Here is a 19015-nt window from a genome sequence, read left to right on the forward strand (position 1 = left end):
TATGAAAAGCTGCTGTGAATCACTTACTGGATGAGTGCACCTCCAAATCTTTGGACTCTTGCTTATATATATATATATATATATATATATATATTTAATTCTGTGCAGCTCGGCACTCCCAAATGCTGTTGGTAAATGGCCCAGGTGCCCTCCGCTATAAATGTAGATATAAAAGCAAAAGAACGGCGGCACTCCAGTGGTATCAAAATAAGATTTTACTTACCGATAAATCTATTTCTCGGAGTCCGTAGTGGATGCTGGGGTTCCTGAAAGGACCATGGGGAATAGCGGCTCCGCAGGAGACAGGGCACAAAAAGTAAAGCTTTTTCAGATCAGGTGGTGTGCACTGGCTCCTCCCCCCATGACCCTCCTCCAGACTCCAGTTAGGTACTGTGCCCGGACGAGCGTACACAATAAGGGAGGATTTTGAATCCCGGGTAAGACTCATACCAGCCACACCAATCACACCGTACAACTTGTGATCTAAACCCAGTTAACAGTATGATAACAGCGGAGCCTCTGAAAGATGGCTTCCTTCAACAATAACCCGAATTAGTTAACAATAACTATGTACAATTTATGCAGATAATCCGCACTTGGGATGGGCGCCCAGCATCCACTACGGACTCCGAGAAATAGATTTATCGGTAAGTAAAATCTTATTTTCTCTATCGTCCTAGTGGATGCTGGGGTTCCTGAAAGGACCATGGGGATTATACCAAAGCTCCCAAACGGGCGGGAGAGTGCGGATGACTCTGCAGCACCGAATGAGAGAACTCCAGGTCCTCCTTAGCCAGAGTATCAAATTTGTAAAATTTTACAAACGTGTTCTCCCCTGACCACGTAGCTGCTCGGCAAAGTTGTAATGCCGAGACCCCTCGGGCAGCCGCCCAAGATGAGCCCACCTTCCTTGTGGAGTGGGCCTTTACAGATTTAGGCTGTGGCAGGCCTGCCACAGAATGTGCAAGTTGGATTGTGCTACAGATCCAACGAGCAATCGTCTGCTTAGACGCAGGAGCACCCATCTTGTTGGGTGCATACAATATAAACAACGAGTCAGATTTTCTGACTCCAGCTGTCCTTGCAATATATATTTTTAATGCTCTGACAACGTCCAGTAACTTGGAGTCCTCCAAGTCACTTGTAGCCGCAGGCACTACAATAGGCTGGTTCAGATGAAATGCTGACACCACCTTAGGGAGAAAATGCGGACGAGTCCGCAGTTCTGCCCTGTCCGAATGGAAAATCAGATATGGGCTTTTGTAAGATAAAGCTGCCAATTCTGATACTCTCCTGGCAGAAGCCAGGGCTAGAAGCATGGTCACTTTCCAAGTGAGATATTTCAAATCCACCTTATTTAGTGGTTCAAACCAATGAGATTTTAGAAAGTCCAAAACCACATTGAGATCCCACGGTGCCACTGGAGGCACCACAGGAGGCTGTATATGCAGCACTCCCTTAACAAAGGTCTGGACTTCAGGGACTGAAGCCAATTCTTTTTGAAAGAAAATCGACAGGGCCGAAATTTGAACCTTAATAGATCCCAATTTGAGACCCATAGACAATCCTGATTGCAGGAAATGTAGGAATCGACCCAGTTGAAATTCCTCCGTCGGAGCACTCCGATCTTCGCACCACGCAACATATTTTCGCCAAATTCGGTGATAATGTTGCACGGTTACTTCCTTCCTTGCTTTAATCAAAGTAGGAATGACTTCTTCCGGCATGCCTTTTTCCTTTAGGATCCGGCGTTCAACCGCCATGCCGTCAAACGCAGCCGCGGTAAGTCTTGAAACAGACAGGGACCCTGCTGAAGCAAGTCCCTCCTTAGAGGTAGAGGCCACGGATCTTCCGTGATCATCTCTTGAAGTTCCGGGTACCAAGTCCTTCTTGGCCAATCCGGAACCACTAGTATCGTCCTTACGCCTCTTTGCCGTATAATTCTCAATACTTTTGGTATGAGAGGCAGAGGAGGAAACACATACACCGACTGGTACACCCAAGGCGTTACCAGCGCGTCCACAGCTATTGCCTGCGGATCTCTTGACCTGGCGCAATACCTGTCCAGTTTTTTGTTGAGGCGAGACGCCATCATGTCCACCATTGGTCTTTCCCAACGGGTTACCAGCAAGTGGAAGACTTCTGGATGAAGTCCCCACTCTCCCGGGTGAAGATCGTGTCTGCTGAGGAAGTCTGCTTCCCAGTTGTCCACTCCCCGGATGAACACTGCTGACAGTGCTATCACATGATTCTCTGCCCAGCGAAGAATCCTTGCAGCTTCTGCCATTGCACTCCTGCTTCTTGTGCCGCCCTGTCTGTTCACATGGGCGACTGCCGTGATGTTGTCCGACTGGATCAATACCGGTTTTCCCTTAAGCAGAGGTTCTGCCTGGCTTAGAGCATTGTATATTGCTCTTAGTTCCAGAATGTTTATGTGAAGAGACGTTTCCAGGCTCGTCCATACTCCCTGGAAGTTTCTTCCTTGTGTGACTGCTCCCCAGCCTCTCAGGCTGGCGTCCGTGGTCACCAGGATCCAATCCTGTATGCCGAATCTGCGGCCCTCCAATAGATGAGGACTCTGCAACCACCACAGAAGAGACACCCTTGTCCTTGGAGACAGGGTTATCCGTAGGTGCATCTGAAGATGCGACCCTGACCATTTGTCCAACAGATCCCTTTGGAAAATTCTTGCGTGGAATCTGCCGAATGGAATTGCTTCGTAAGAAGCCACCATTTTTCCCAGGACTCTTGTGCATTGATGTACAGACACCTTTCCTGGTTTTAGGAGGTTCCTGACAAGGTCGGATAACTCCTTGGCTTTTTCCTCCGGGAGAAAAACCTTTTTCTGAACCGTGTCCAGAATCATCCCTAGGAACAGCAGACGAGTTGTCGGCATTAACTGGGATTTTGGAATATTCAGAATCCACCCGTGCTGTTTTAGCACTTCTTGAGACAGTGCTAATCCCATCTCTAGCTGTTCTCTGGACCTCGCCCTTATTAGGAGATCGTCCAAGTATGGGATAATTAATATGCCTTTTCTTCGAAGAAGAATCATCATCTCGGCCATTACCTTTGTAAAGATCCGAGGTGCCGTGGACAATCCGAACGGCAGCGTCTGAAACTGATAGTGACAGTTTTGTACAACGAACCTGAGGTACCCCTGGTGTGAGGGGTAAATTGGAACGTGGAGATACGCATCCTTGATGTCCAAGGATACCATAAAGTCCCCCTCTTCCAGGTTCGCTATCACTGCTCTGAGTGACTCCATCTTGAACTTGAACTTCTTTATGTACAGGTTCAAGGACTTCAGATTTAGAATAGGCCTTACCGAGCCATCCGGCTTCGGTACCACAAAAAGAGTGGAATAATACCCCTTCCCTTGTTGTAGAAGAGGTACCTTGACTATCACCTGCTGAGAGTACAGCTTGTGAATGGCTTCCAAAACCGTCTCCCTTTCGGAGGGGGACGTTGGTAAAGCAGACTTCAGGAAACGGCGAGGTGGATCTGTCTCCAATTCCAACCTGTACCCTTGAGATATTATCTGCAGGATCCAGGGATCTACCTGCGAGTGAGCCCACTGCGCGCTGTAATTTTTGAGACGACCGCCCACCGTCCCCGAGTCCGCTTGAGAAGCCCCAGCGTCATGCTGAGGCTTTTGTAGAAGCCGGGGAGGGCTTCTGTTCCTGGGAAGGAGCTGCGTGTTGCTGTCTCTTCCCTCGACCTCTGCCTCGTGGCAGATATGAATAGCCCTTTGCTCTCTTATTTTTAAAGGAACGAAAGGGCTGCGGTTGAAAAGTCGGTGCCTTTTTCTGTTGGGGAGTGACTTGAGGTAGAAAGGTGGATTTCCCGGCTGTAGCCGTGGCCACCAAATCTGATAGACCGACTCCAAATAACTCCTCCCCTTTATACGGCAAAACTTCCATATGCCGTTTTGAATCCGCATCGCCTGTCCACTGTCGCGTCCATAAAGCTCTTCTGGCCGAAATGGACATAGCACTTACCCGTGATGCCAGTGTGCAGATATCCCTCTGTGCATCACGCATATAAAGAAAAGCATCCTTTATTTGTTCTAACGACAGTAAAATATTGTCCCTGTCCAGGGTATCAATATTTTCAATCAGGGACTCTGACCAAACTACCCCAGCACTGCCCATCCAGGCAGTCGCTACAGCTGGTCGTAGTATAACACCTGCATGTGTGTATATACTTTTTTGGATATTTTCCATCCTCCTATCTGATGGATCTTTAAGTGCGGCCGTCTCAGGAGAGGGTAACGCCACTTGTTTAGATAAGCGTGTTAGCGCCTTGTCCACCCTAGGAGGTGTTTCCCAGCGCTCCCTAACCTCTGGCGGGAAAGGGTATAATGCCAATAATTTCTTTGAAATTATCAGCTTTTTATCAGGGGCAACCCACGCTTCATTACACACGTCATTTAATTCTTCTGATTCAGGAAAAACTATAGGTAGTTTTTTCACACCCCACATAATACCCTGTTTAGTGGTACCTGTAGTATCAGCTAAATGTAACGCCTCCTTCATTGCCAAAATCATATAACGTGTGGCCCTACTGGAAAATACGGTTGAATCGTCACCGTCACCACTGGAGTCAGTGCCTGCGTCTGGGTCTGTGTCGACCGACTGAGGCAAAGGGCGTTTCACAGCCCCTGACGGTGTTTGAGTCGCCTGGACAGGCACTAATTGATTGTCCGGCCGCCTCATGTCGTCAAACGACTGCTTTAGCGTGTTGACACTATCCCGTAGTTCCATAAATAAAGGCATCCATTCTGGTGTCGACTCCCTAGGGGGTGACATCCTCATATTTGGCAATTGCTCCGCCTCCACACCAATATCGTCCTCATACATGTCGACACACACGTACCGACACACAGCAGACACACAGGGAATGCTCCTAACGAAGACAGGACCCACTAGCCCTTTGGGGAGACAGAGGGAGAGTTTGCCAGCACACACCAAAAGCGCTATATATATATATCAGGGATAGCCTTATAATAAGTGCTCCCTTATAGCTGCTTTGTTATATCAAAATATCGCCATAAATTTGCCCCCCCCTCTCTGTTTTACCCTGTTTCTGTAGTGCAGTGCAGGGGAGAGACTTGGGAGCCGTCCTGACCAGCGGAGCTGTGAGAGGAAAATAAGAATTTACTTACCGATAATTCTATTTCTCGGAGTCCGTAGTGGATGCTGGGGTTCCTGAAAGGACCATGGGGAATAGCGGCTCCGCAGGAGACAGGGCACAAAAGTAAAGCTTTTACAGGTCAGGTGGTGTGTACTGGCTCCTCCCCCTATGACCCTCCTCCAGACTCCAGTTAGGTACTGTGCCCGGACGAGCGTACACAATAAGGGAGGATTTTGAATCCCGGGTAAGACTCATACCAGCCACACCAATCACACCGTACAACTTGTGATCTAAACCCAGTTAACAGTATGATAACAGAGGAGCCTCTGAAAGATGGCTTCCTAAACAATAACCCGAATTAGTTAACAATAACTATGTACAAGTATTGCAGATAATCCGCACTTGGGATGGGCGCCCAGCATCCACTACGGACTCCGAGAAATAGAATTATCGGTAAGTAAATTCTTATTTTCTCTATCGTCCTAAGTGGATGCTGGGGTTCCTGAAAGGACCATGGGGATTATACCAAAGCTCCCAAACGGGCGGGAGAGTGCGGATGACTCTGCAGCACCGAATGAGAGAACTCCAGGTCCTCCTTTGCCAGGGTATCAAATTTGTAAAAATTTACAAACGTGTTCTCCCCTGACCACGTAGCTGCTCGGCAGAGTTGTAATGCCGAGACCCCTCGGGCAGCCGCCCAAGATGAGCCCACCTTCCTTGCGGAATGGGCCTTAACAGATTTAGGCTGTGGCAGGCCTGCCACAGAATGTACAAGTTGAATTTTGTTACAAATCCAACGAGCAATCGACTGCTTAGAAGCAGGTGCACCCAACTTGTTGGGTGCATACAGTATAAACAGCGAGTCAGATTTTCTGACTCCAGCCGTCCTTTAAATGTATATTTTTAAGGCTCTGACAACGTCCAACAACTTGGAGTCCTTCAAGTCGTCTGTAGCCGCAGGCACTACAATAGGCTGGTTCAGGTGAAACGCTGATACCACCTTAGGGAGAAAATGCGGACGCGTCCGCAGCTCTGCCCTATGTCGAATGGAAAATTAAATAAGGGCTTTTATAAAACAAAGCCGCCAGTTCAGATACTCTCCCGGCCGAAGCCAGGGCCAGTAACATAGTCACTTTCCATGTGAGATATTTCAAATCCACATTCTTTAGTGGTTCAAACCAATTGGATTTGAGGAAATCTAAAACTACATTTAGATCCCACGGTGCCACCTTAGGCACCACAGGAGGCTGTATATGCAGTACTCCTTTGATAAAAATCTGGACCTCAGGGACTGAGGCCAATTCTTTTTGGAAGAATATTGATAGGGCCGAAATTTGAACCTTAATAGATCCCAATTTGAGACCCATAGACAATCCTGATTGCAGGAAATGTAGGAAAACGACCCAGTTGAAATTCCTCCATCGGAGCACTCCGCTGCTCGCACCACGCAACATATTTTCGCCAAATACGGCGATAATGCTTCGCGGTGACTTCCTTCCTTGCCTTTATCAAGGTAGGAATGACTTCTTCTGGAATGCCTTTTCCTTTTAGGATCTGGCATTCAAACGCCATGCCGTCAAACGCAGCCGCGGTAAGTCTTGAAAAAGACAAGGACCCTGCTGAAGCAGGTCCCTTCTCAGAAGTAGAGGCCACGGATCGTCCGTGACCATCTCTTGAAGTTCCGGGTACCAAGTCCTTCTTGGCCAATCCGGAGCCACTAGTCTTACTCCTCTTTGCCGTATAATCCTCAATACCTTTGGTATGAGAGGCAGAGGAGGAAACACATATACCGACTGGTACACCCAAGGTGTTACCAGCGCGTCCACAGCTATTGCCTGCGGATCTCTTGACCTGGCGCAATACCTGTCCAGTGTTTTGTTGAGGCGAGACGCCATCATGTCCACCATTGGTTTTACCCAACGGTTTAATAGCATGTGGAAAACTTCTGGATGAAGTCCCCACTCTCCCGGGTGAAGGTCGTGTCTGCTGAGGAAGTCTGCTTCCCAGTTGTCCACGCCCGGGATGAATACTGCTGACAGTGCTATCACGTGATTCTCCGCCCAGCGAAGGATCCTGGCAGCTTCTGCCATTGCCCTCCTGCTTCTTGTGCCGCCCTGTCTGTTTACATGGGCGACTGCCGTGATGTTGTCCGACTGGATCAACACCGGTCTTCCTTGAAGCAGAGGTTCCGCCTGGCTTAGAGCATTGTAGATTGCTCTTAGTTCCAGAATGCTTATGTGAAGAGACTTTTTCAGGCTCGACCACACTCCCTGGAAATTTCTTCCCTGTGTGACTGCTCCCCAGCCTCTCAGGCTGGCATCCGTGGTCACCAGGATCCAATCCTGCATGCCGAATCTGCGGCCCTCCAATAGATGAGCCTCCTGCAACCACCACAGAAGGGATACCCTTGTCCTCGGCGACAGGGTTATCCGCAGGTGTATCTGAAGATGCGACCCTGACCATTTGTCCAACAGATCCCTTTGCATGGAATCTGCCGAAAGGGATTGCTTCGTAAGAAGCTACCATTTTTTCCCAGGACTCTTGTGCATTGATGTACAGACACCTTTCCTGGTTTTAGGAGGTTCCTGACCAGGTCAGATAACTCCTTGGCTTTTTCTTCGGGAAGAAAAACCTTTTTCTGAACTGTGTCCAGAATCATCCCCAGGAACAGCAGACGAGTTGTCGGCATTAATTGGGATTTTGGAATATTCAGAATCCATCCGTGCTGCTTTAGCACCTCTTGAGATAGTGCTAAACCCATCTCTAGCTGTTCTCTGGACCTTGCCCTTATTAGGAGATCGTCCAAGTATGGGATAATTAATACGCCTTTTCTTCGAAGAAGAAATATTATCTCGGCCATTACCTTTGTAAAGACCCGAGGTGCCGTGGACAAACCAAACGGCAGCGTCTGAAACTGATAGTGACAGTTTTGTACAACGAACCTGAGGTACCCCTGGTGTGAGGGGTAATTGGAACGTGGAGATACGCATCCTTGATGTCCAAGGATACCATAAAGTCCCCTTCTTCCAGGTTCGCTATCACTGCTCTGAGTGACTCCATCTTGAACTTGAACTTCTTTATGTACAGGTTCAAGGACTTCAGATTTAGAATAGGCCTTACCGAGCCATCCGGCTTCGGTACCACAAAAAGAGTGGAATAATACCCCTTCCCTTGTTGTAGAAGAGGTACCTTGACTATCACCTGCTGAGAATACAGCTTGTGAATGGCTTCCAAAACCGTCTCCCTTTCTGAGGGGGACGTTGGTAAAGCAGACTTCAGGAAACGGCGAGGTGGCTCTGTCTCTAATTTCAACCTGTACCCCTGAGATATTATCTGCAGGATCCAGGGATTTACCTGCGAGTGAGCCCACTGCGCGCTGTAATTCTTGAGACGACCGCCTACCGCCCCCGAGTCCGCTTGCGAAGCCCCAGCGTCATGCTGAGGCTTTTGTAGAAGCCGGGGAGGGCTTCTGTTCCTGGGAAGGAGCTGCATGTTGCTGTCTCTTCCCTCGTCCTCTGCCTCGTGGCAGATATGAATAGCCCTTTGCTCTCTTATTTTTAAAGGAACGAAAGGGCTGCGGTTGAAAGGTCGGTGCCTTTTTCTGTTGGGGAGTGACTTGAGGTAGAAAGGTGGATTTCCCGGCCGTAGCCGTGGCCACCAAATCCGATAGACCGACCCCAAATAACTCCTCTACGCATCGCCTGTCCACTGTCGTGTCCATAAAGCTCTTCTGGCCGAAATGGACATAGCACTTACCCGTGATGCCAGTGTGCAGATATCTCTCTGTGCATCACGCATATAAAGAAATGCATCCTTTATTTGTTCTAACGACAGTAAAATATTGTCCCTGTCCAGGGTATCAATATTTTCGATCAGGGACTCTGACCAAACTACCCCAGCACTGCACATCCAGGCAGTCGCAATAGCTGGTCGTAGTATAACACCTGCATGTGTGTATATACCTTTTTGGATATTTTCCATCCTCCTATCTGATGGATCTTTAAGTGCGGCCGTCTCAGGAGAGGGTAACGCCACTTGTTTTGATAAGCGTGTTAGCGCTTTGTCCACCCTAGGAGGTGTTTCCCAGCGCTCCCTAACCTCTGGCGGGAAAGGGTATAAAGCCAATAACTTCTTTGAAATTAGCAGTTTTTTATCGGGGCACCCCACGCTTCATCACACACGTCATTTAATTCTTCTGATTCGGTAAAAACTACTGGTAGTTTTTTCACACCCCACATAATACCCTGTTTAGTGGTACCTGTAGTATCAGCTAAATGTAACATCTCCTTTATTGCCAAAATCATATAACGTGTGGCCCTACTGGAAAATACGGTTGATTCGTCACCTTCACCACCGGAATCAGTGCCTGTGTCTGGGTCTGTGTCGACCGACTGAGGCAAGGGGCGTTTTACAGCCCCTGACGGTGTTTGAGGCGCCTGGACAGGCACTAATTGAGTGTCCGGCCGCCTCATGTCGGCAAACGACTGCTTAAGCGAGTTGACGCTATCCCGTAATTCCACAAATAAAGGCATCCATTCTGGTGTCGACCCCCTAGGAGGTGACATCCTCATATTTGGCAATTGCTCCGCCTCCACACCAATAACGTCCTCATACATGTCGACACACACGTACCGACACACAGCAGACACACAGGGAATGCTCTATACGAAGACAGGACCCACTAGCCCTTTGGGGAGACAGAGGGAGAGTCTGCCAGCACACACCAAAAAGCGCTATATATGACAGGGATAGCCTTATGATTAAGTGCTCCCTTATAGCTGCTTTTATATTAATATATTGCCATTTATTTTGCCCCCCCTCTCTGTTATACCCTGTTTCTGTAGTGCAGTGCAGGGGAGAGACCTGGGAGCCTTCCTGACCAGCGGAGCTGTGACAGAAAATGGCGCCGTGTGCTGAGGAGATAGGCCCCGCCCCTTTTTCGGCGGGCTCGTCTCCCGCTATTTAGTACATTTAGGCAGGGGTAAATATCTCCATATAGCCTCTGGGGCTATATGTGAGGTATTTTTAGCCTTTTTAAAGGTTTTCATTTGCCTCCCAGGGCGCCCCCCCCCCCAGCGCCCTGCACCCTCAGTGACTGCCGTGTGAAGTGTGCTGAGAGGAAAATGGCGCACAGCTGCAGTGCTGTGCGCTACCTTAAGAAGACTGCAGGAGTCTTCAGCCGCCGATTCTGGACCTCTTCTTGCTTCAGCATCTGTGAGGGGGCCGGCGGCGTGGCTCCGGTGACCATCCAGGCTGTACCTGTGATCGTCCCTCTGGAGCTTCATGTCCAGTAGCCAAGAAGCCAATCCATCCTGCACGCAGGTGAGTTCACTTCTTCTCCCCTCTGTCCCTCGTTGCAGTGATCCTGTTGCCAGCAGGAATCACTGTAAAATAAAAAACCTAAGCTAAACTCTCTAAGCAGCTCTTTATGAGAGCCACCTAGAATTGCACCCTTCTCGGCCGGGCACAAAAATCTAACTGGAGTCTGGAGGAGGGTCATAGGGGGAGGAGCCAGTACACACCACCTGACCTGTAAAAGCTTTACTTTTGTGCCCTGTCTCCTGCGGAGCCGCTATTCCCCATGGTCCTTTCAGGAACCCCAGCATCCACTTAGGACGATAGAGAAATGGCGCCGTGTGCTGAGGAGATAGGCCCCGCCCCTTTTCTGGCGGGCTCGTCTCCCGCTATTTAGAAAAATCAGGCAGGGGTTAAATATCTCCATATAGCCTCTAGGGGCTATATGTGAGGTATTTTTAGCCTTTATAGGTATTCATTTGCCTCCCAGGGCGCCCCCCTCCCAGCGCCCTGCACCCTCAGTGACTGCCGTGTGAAGTGTGCTGAGAGGAAAATGGCGCACAGCTGCAGTGCTGTGCGCTACCTTTAGAAGACTGCAGGAGTCTTCAGCCGCCGATTCTGGACCTCTTCTGACTTCAGCATCTGCAAGGGGGTCGGCGGCGCGGCTCCGGTGACCATCCAGGCTGTACCTGTGATCGTCCCTCTGGAGCTTGATGTCCAGTAGCCAAGAAGCCAATCCATCCTGCACGCAGGTGAGTTGACTCCTTCTCCCCTCAGTCCCTCGCTGCAGTGATCCTGTTGCCAGCAGGAATCACTGTAAAATAAAAAACCTAGCTAAACTTTTTCTAAGCAGCTCTTAGGAGAGCCACCTAGATTGCACCCTTCTCGGCCGGGCACAAAAATCTAACTGGAGTCTGGAGGAGGGTCATGGGGGGAGGAGTCAGTGCACACCACCTGATCTGAAAAAGCTTTACTTTTTGTGCCCTGTCTCCTGCGGAGCCGCTATTCCCCATGGTCCTTTCAGGAACCCCAGCATCCACTAGGACGATAGCGAAAATAAGAATTTACTTACCGATAATTCTATTTCTCGGAGTCCGTAGTGGATGCTGGGGTTCCTGAAAGGACCATGGGGAATAGCGGCTCCGCAGGAGACAGGGCACAAAAAAGTAAAGCTTTTACCAGATCAGGTGGTGTGCACTGGCTCCTCCCCCTATGACCCTCCTCCAGACTCCAGTTAGGTACTGTGCCCGGACGAGCGTACACAATAAGGGAGGCAATTTGAATCCCGGGTAAGACTCATACCAGCCACACCAATCACACCGTACAACTTGTGATCTAAACCCAGTTAACAGTATGATAACAGAAAGAGCCTCTTAAAGATGGCTCCTTAACAATATAACCCGAATTTGTTAACAATAACTATGTACAGTATTGCAGATAATCCGCACTTGGGATGGGCGCCCAGCATCCACTACGGACTCCGAGAAATAGAATTATCGGTAAGTAAATTCTTATTTTCTCTATCGTCCTAAGTGGATGCTGGGGTTCCTGAAAGGACCATGGGGATTATACCAAAGCTCCCAAACGGGCGGGAGAGTGCGGATGACTCTGCAGCACCGAATGAGAGAATTCCAAGTCCTCTTTTGCCAGGGTATCAAATTTGTAGAATTTTACAAACGTGTTTTCCCCCGACCACGTAGCTGCTCGGCAGAATTGTAATGCCGAGACCCCTCGGGCAGCCGCCCAAGATGAGCCCACCTTCCTTGTGGAATGGGCCTTAGCAGATTTAGGCTGTGGCAGGCCTGCCACAGAATGAGCAAGTTGAATTGTGTTACAAATCCAACGAGCAATCGTCTGCTTAGAAGCAGGGGCACCCAACTTGTTGGGTGCATATAGTATCAACAGCGAGTCAGATTTTCTGACTTCAGCCGTCCTTGAAATGTATATTTTTAAGGCTCTGACAACGTCCAACAACTTGGAGTCCTCCAAGTCGCCAGTGGCCGCAGGCACCACAATAGGTTGGTTCAGGTGAAACGCTGATACCACCTTAGGGAGAAAATGCGGACGAGTCCTCAGTTCTGCCCTATCCGAATGGAAGATTAGATAAGGGCTTTTATAAGATAAAGCCGCCAATTCAGATACTCTCCTGGCGGAAGCCAGGGCCAGTAACATAGTCACTTTCCATGTGAGATATTTAAAATCCACCTTTTTCAATGGTTCAAACCAATGGGATTTGAGGAAATCTAAAACTACATTTAGATCCCACGGTGCCACCGGAGGCACCACAGGAGGCTGTATATGCAGTACTCCTTTAACAAAAGTCTGTACCTCAGGAACTGAGGCCAATTCTTTTTGGAAGAATATTGACAGGGCCGAAATTTGAACCTTAATAGATCTCAATTTGAGACCCATAGACAATCCTGATTGTAGGAAATGTAGGAAACGACCCAGTTGAAATTCCTCCGTCGGAACACTCCGATCCTCGCACCACGCGACATATTTTCGCCAAATGCGGTGATAATGTTTCGCGGTGACTTCCTTCCTTGCCTTAATCAAGGTAGGAATGACTTCTTCTGGAATGCCTTTCCCTTTTAGGATCTGGCGTTCAACCGCCATGCCGTCAAACGCAGCCGCGGTAAGTCTTGAAAGAGACAGGGACCCTGTTGTAGCAGGTCCCTTCTCAGAAGTAGAGGGCACGGTTCGTCCGTGACCAACTCTTGAAGTTCCGGGTACCAAGTCCTTCTTGGCCAATCCGGAGCCACTAGTATTGTTCTTACTCCTCCTCACCGTATAATCTTCAATACCTTTGGTATGAGAGGCAGAGGAGGAAACACATATACTGATTTGTACACCCAAGGTGTTACCAGTGCGTCCACAGCTATTGCCTGTGGATCTCTTGACCTGGCGCAATACTTGTCCAGTTTCTTGTTGAGGCGAGACGCCATCATGTCTACCATTGGTCTTTCCCAACAGTTTATTAGCATGTGGAAGACTTCTGGATGAAGACCCCCCTCTCCCGGGTGAATATCGTGTCTGCTGAGGAAGTCTGCTTCCCAGTTGTCCACGCCCGGGAAGAACACTGCTGACAGTGCTATTACGTGATTCTCCGCCCAGCGAAGAATCTTGGCAGCTTCTGCCATTGCACTCCTGCTTCTTGTGCCACCCTGTCTGTTTACATGGGCGACCGCCGTGATGTTGTCCGACTGAATCAACACCGGTTTTCCTTGCAGGAGTGGTTCCGCCTGGCTTAGAGCATTTTAGATTGCTCTTAGTACCAGAATGTTTATGTGAAGAGACTTTTCCAGGTTCGCCCTGGAAGTTTCTTCCTTGTGTGACTGCTCCCCAACCTCTCAGGCTGGCGTCCGTGGTCACCAGGATCAAATCCTGTATGCCGAATCTGCGGCCCTCCAATAGATGAGCCTTTTGCAACCACCACAGAAGATATACCCTTGTCCTTGGCGACAGGGTTATTCGCAGGTGCATCTGAGGATGCGACCCTGACCATTTGTCCAACAGATCCCTTTGGAAAATTCTTGCATGGAATCTGCCGAATGGAATTGCTTCGTAAAAAGCCACCATTTTTCCCAGGACTCTTGTGCATTGATGTACAGACACCTTTCCTGGTTTTAGGAGGTTCCTGACAGGTCGGATAACTCCTTGGCTTTTTCCTCGGGAAGAAAAACCTTTTTCTGAACCGTGTCCAGAATCATCCCTAGGAACAGCAGACGTATCGTCGGAAAACAGCTGCGATTCTTGGAATATTTAGAATCCAGTCGTGCCGTCGAAGAACTACTTTAGATAGTGCTCTTCCGACCTCCAACTGTTCTCTGGAACTTGCCCTTTTTAGGTCGTGCAAGTAAGGGATAATTTAGATGCCTTTTTTCTTTGAAGAAACATCTTTTCGGCCATTACCTTGGTAAAAAGGCCCGGGGTGCCGTGGATAATTCAAACGGCATCGTCTGAAACTGATATTGACAGTTCTGTACCACGAACCAGAGGTACCCTTGATGAGAAGGACAAAATTTGGACATGGAGGTAATCCTTGATGTCCAGGGACACCATATAGTCCCCTTTTTTCCGGTTCGCTATCACTGCTCTGAGTGACTTTATCTCGATTTGAACCTTTTATGTAAGTGTTCAAAACATTTTAGATTTAGACTATGTGTCACCAAGCCGTCTGGCTTCAGTACCACAATATAGTGTGGAAAAATAATACCCTTTTCCTTGTCGTAGGAGGGGTACTTTGATTATCACCTGCTGGATATACAGCTTGTGAATTGTTTCCAATGCTGCCTCCCTGTCGGAGGGAGCCGTTGGTAAAGCAGACTTCAGGAACCTGCGAGGAGAAGATGTCTCGACTCTCCAATCTTTACCCCTGGGATAATACTCGTACGATCTAGGGGTCAACTTGCGAGTGATCCCACTGCGCCCTGAGACTCTTGAGACTACCCCCCCACCTTGAGTCCGCTTGCACGGCCCCAGCGTCATGCTGAGGACTTGGCAGACGCGGTGGAGGGCTTCTTTTCCTGGGAAAGGGCTGCCTGCTGCAGTCTACTTCCCTTACCTCTATGTCTGGGCAGATATGACTGGCCTTTTGCCTGCATGCCCTCATGGGAAAGGAAAGATTGAGGCTGAAAAGACGGTGTCTTTTTTAGCTGAGATGTAACTTGGGGTAAAAAAGGTTGGATTTCCCAGCTGTTGCTGTGGTCCCCAGGTCCGATGGACCGACCCCCAAATAACTCCTTCCCTTTATACAGCAATACTTCCATCTGCCGTATGGGATCTGTATCACCTGACCACTGTCGTGTCCCTGACATCTTCTGGGAGATATGGACAACGCACTTATCTTGATGCCAGAGAGCAAATATCCCTCTGTGCATCTCACATACATATATATAGAATGCATCCTATTAAATGCTCTACATGAATAAAATATTTTCAGTCAGGGAATCCGACCAAGCCAACCTAGCACTGCATCTCCAGGCTGATGGCGATCGCTGGTCGCAGTATAACCACCGTATGTGTGTATATACTTTGTAGGATATTTTTCCAGCTTCCTATCAGCTGGCTCCTTGAGGGCGGCCGTATCTGGAGACGGTAACGCCACTTGATAAGCGTGTGAGCGCCTTATCACCCTAAGGGGTGTTTCCCAACGTACCCTAATTTCTGGCGGGAAAGGGTATAACGCCAATATTTGCTATCGGGATAACCCTACGCATCATCACACACTTCATTTTATTTTATCTGATTCAGGAAAAACTACAGGTAGTTTTTTCACTCCCACATAATACCCTTTCTTGTGGTACTTGTAGTATCAGAAACACGTAACACCTCCTTCATTGCCCTTAACGTGTGGCCCTAATGAGAAATACGTTTGTTTATTCACCGTCGACACTGTATTCAGTGTCCGTGTCTGTGTCGACCGACTGAGGTAAATGGGCGTTTTTTAAAAACCCCTGACGGTGTTTCTGAGACGCCTGGACCGGTCCTAATAGATTGTCGGCCGTCTCATGTCGTCAACCGACCTTGCAGCGTGTTGACATTCTCACGTAATTCTCTAAATAAGCCATCCATTCCGGTGTCGACTCCCTAGAGAGTGACATCACCATTACAGGCAATTTCTCCGCCTCCTCACCAACATCGTCCTCATACATGTCGACACACACGTACCGACACACAGCACACACACCGGGAATGCTCTGACAGAGGACAGGACCCACTAGCCCTTTGGGGAGACAGAGGGAGAGTCTGCCAGCACACACCAAAAACGCTATAATTATATAGGGACAACCTTATATAAGTGTTTCTCCCTTATAGCATCTTTTATATATATACAATATCGCCAAAATCCGTGCCCCCCCTCTCTGTTTTAACCCTGTTTCTGTAGTGCAGTGCAGGGGAGAGCCTGGGAGCCTTCTCTCCAGCTTTTCTGTGAGAGAAAATGGCGCTGTGTGCTGAGGAGATAGGCCCCGCCCCTTTTCCGGCGGGCTCGTCTCCCGCTATTTTTGAAGTTAGGCAGGGGTTAAATATCTCCATATAGCCTCTGTGGGCTATATGTGAGGTATTTTTTGCCTCTAATAAGGTTTTTATTTGCCTCTCAGAGCGCCCCCCCCAGCGCTCTGCACCCTCAGTGACTGTTGTGTGAAGTGTGCTGAGAGGAAAATGGCGCACAGCTGCAGTGCTGTGCGCTACCTTTATGAAGACTCAGGAGTCTTCAGCCGCCGATTTTGGACCTCTTCTCTCTTCAGCGTCTGCAAGGGGGCCGGCGGCGCGGCTCCGGTGACCATCCAGGCTGTACCTGTGATCGTCCCTCTGGAGCTAGTGTCCAGTAGCCAAGCAGCAAATCCACTCTGCACGCAGGTGAGTTCACTACTTCTCCCCTAAGTCCCTCGTTGCAGTGATCCTGTTGCCAGCAGGACTCACTGTAAAGTAAAAAACCTAAGCTAAACTTTCTCTAAGCAGCTCTTTAGGAGAGCCACCTAGATTGCACCCTTCTCGTTCGGGCACAAAATCTAACTGGAGTCTGGAGGAGGGTCATAGGGGGAGGAGCCAGTGCACACCACCTGATCTGGTAAAAGCTTTACTTTTTTGTGCCCTGTCTCCTGCGGAGCCGCTATTCCCCATGGTCCTTTCAGGAACCCCAGCATCCACTTAGGACGATAGAGAAAAGTCAATATATTACAGCAGGGCTGGCCAAACCCGTCCTCGAGATCTACCAACAGTTCATGTTTTCCAGGCCTCCTGGAGATCTGTAGAATTGTCAGTTAGGAATGAATGCAGCACATCTTAATTAGTAATGACTACACCTGTGCACCAGCTAGGTGGTCTGGAAAATGTGAACTGTTGGTAGATCTCGAGGACTGATTTGGCCAGCTCTGTATTACAGCATCACAAACACAAATGCTTCCGACGTTTTGGGGCCTGCAGCCCCTTTTTCATACACCTTGAAAAAGGGGCTGTGGGCCCCGAAATGTTGGAAGCATGTGTTTGTGATGCTTCAATATATTGACTTTTGATACCACAAGTCCTGGAGTGCCGCTGTTCTTTTGTACTATATATATATATATATATATATATATATATATATATATATATATATATATATTTTATTTATATTAAAAACTGCTGTTGCAAGGTAGACTGCATTGCTCAGGATTGCTACCATCCTTACCATCATATTTTTTCCTTTCTTCCGTCTAAAAGATGGTTTAGGTGCATTAAAGCTAGGACATCTCGACTAAAGAATAGCTTTTTTCCATCTGTAATTGTTGGTTTTATCCAAAAATGGTGAATTGCAACTATTTATGTGACCTGGATTGTAATTTTGTTGTTCTTTTACAATGACAATAAAAGAAAATCCATCTATAGCTATCTTATTGGACTAATTAAGCTGATGGGAAACTTGCATTACTCTAATTAGTCATGAAGGGGGTAGTCCAAGGGATTCTAAAGGCAGTCCCCAAATTTTTTCCTTAAAATAAAGATCTTAGGAAAAACTGGACTTGCTCTTAGGCTGAGAGAAAAAAGCTGCAGTATATTGCAGGTAACTGAACAGGTAAAACCCTAGGGCTATGGAAAAACACAGTGCCGCAGGGTTTTACTAAAATACGCTTGCAATTGAATATGCCCCAAGGTGTATGTCCTGCATTGTTCCTATTGGTTAAAGATTTTTCCTCGTGGACAGACATCAATAACACAACTGCCGAAACTTAGCAATTCCAATAGCGGCCCCTGAGTAGTACCGAAGAAACACATAGAAATGGGGTGTGCCCGCTTAAAGTGGAAGTAATATTGCTATACCAAAATTAAGGCAAACAGAAGACTGATCTATTGTAGATCAATACTAGCTATAGATACTCAGGTCTATGGAGTATCTCTGTGTGTTGTCCTCTTACCTTCTGCACTTACTATGCCATATGATTAAAGTGTCCAACAAAACAAAGGTTGGAAGAAACGCCCACATTCAAATAAGAAACAAGAAATTAGCGGACAATTCGGCCCAGTTTTAAAAGCTCCCCCACCCCCACACCTCCCTCAAAAATTTGTAGGAAAATTTGACAGTTACAGCTTTCTGCATAAGTAAGCAGTCTAATGGCTTCTTGTAAACAGTGCAGGAGAAACAGGCATTCATGATAGAGCATTTGCTAGTGTTTTTCTCGCTACAGATGTGTCCTCCTACATCCTTGTTTTTTTCCATTAAAATGAATCTTAGACGCATTGCTATGCGAATACGACGCACACGCAACTTCTGCCGATTAAAATAATATCTGGTATACCTGTATTCTGTGTGCGACTGCAGAGGTATCAGCATACGAAATGCTACGCTATAGTGTTTTCACTGTAACATAGCATTTCGGATGCAGATACAGCCACAGTTGGACACAGAATATAGGCATGTCACATATTTTAATCCGCATAAGCGGTTTGCACATCCCATTCACATAGCAATGCGAATAAGACTTTCCGGCAAAGAAGGCGCATGATATTAGCAGAGCTGTCCAGGAACTTCCGACTCACTCATGCCAGGCATCTTGTGGTGGTGCATGGCATATTGAGGCTAGATGTATGAGGACACATCTGTAGC

The 19015-nt window shown here is 48.1% G+C and overlaps 1 protein-coding gene across 2 annotated transcripts in view; it reads right to left on the bottom strand.

Moving 5' to 3' along the window:
* STX2 (syntaxin 2) overlaps positions 1–19015 on the bottom strand; it is a 273207-nt gene that overhangs the window by 166190 nt on the left and 88002 nt on the right. The gene's annotated exons all lie outside the window — the stretch shown is intronic.

The sequence above is a fragment of the Pseudophryne corroboree genome, chromosome 1, assembly GCF_028390025.1.
Source record: "Pseudophryne corroboree isolate aPseCor3 chromosome 1, aPseCor3.hap2, whole genome shotgun sequence".
NCBI classification, from domain to species: Eukaryota; Metazoa; Chordata; class Amphibia; order Anura; family Myobatrachidae; genus Pseudophryne; species Pseudophryne corroboree.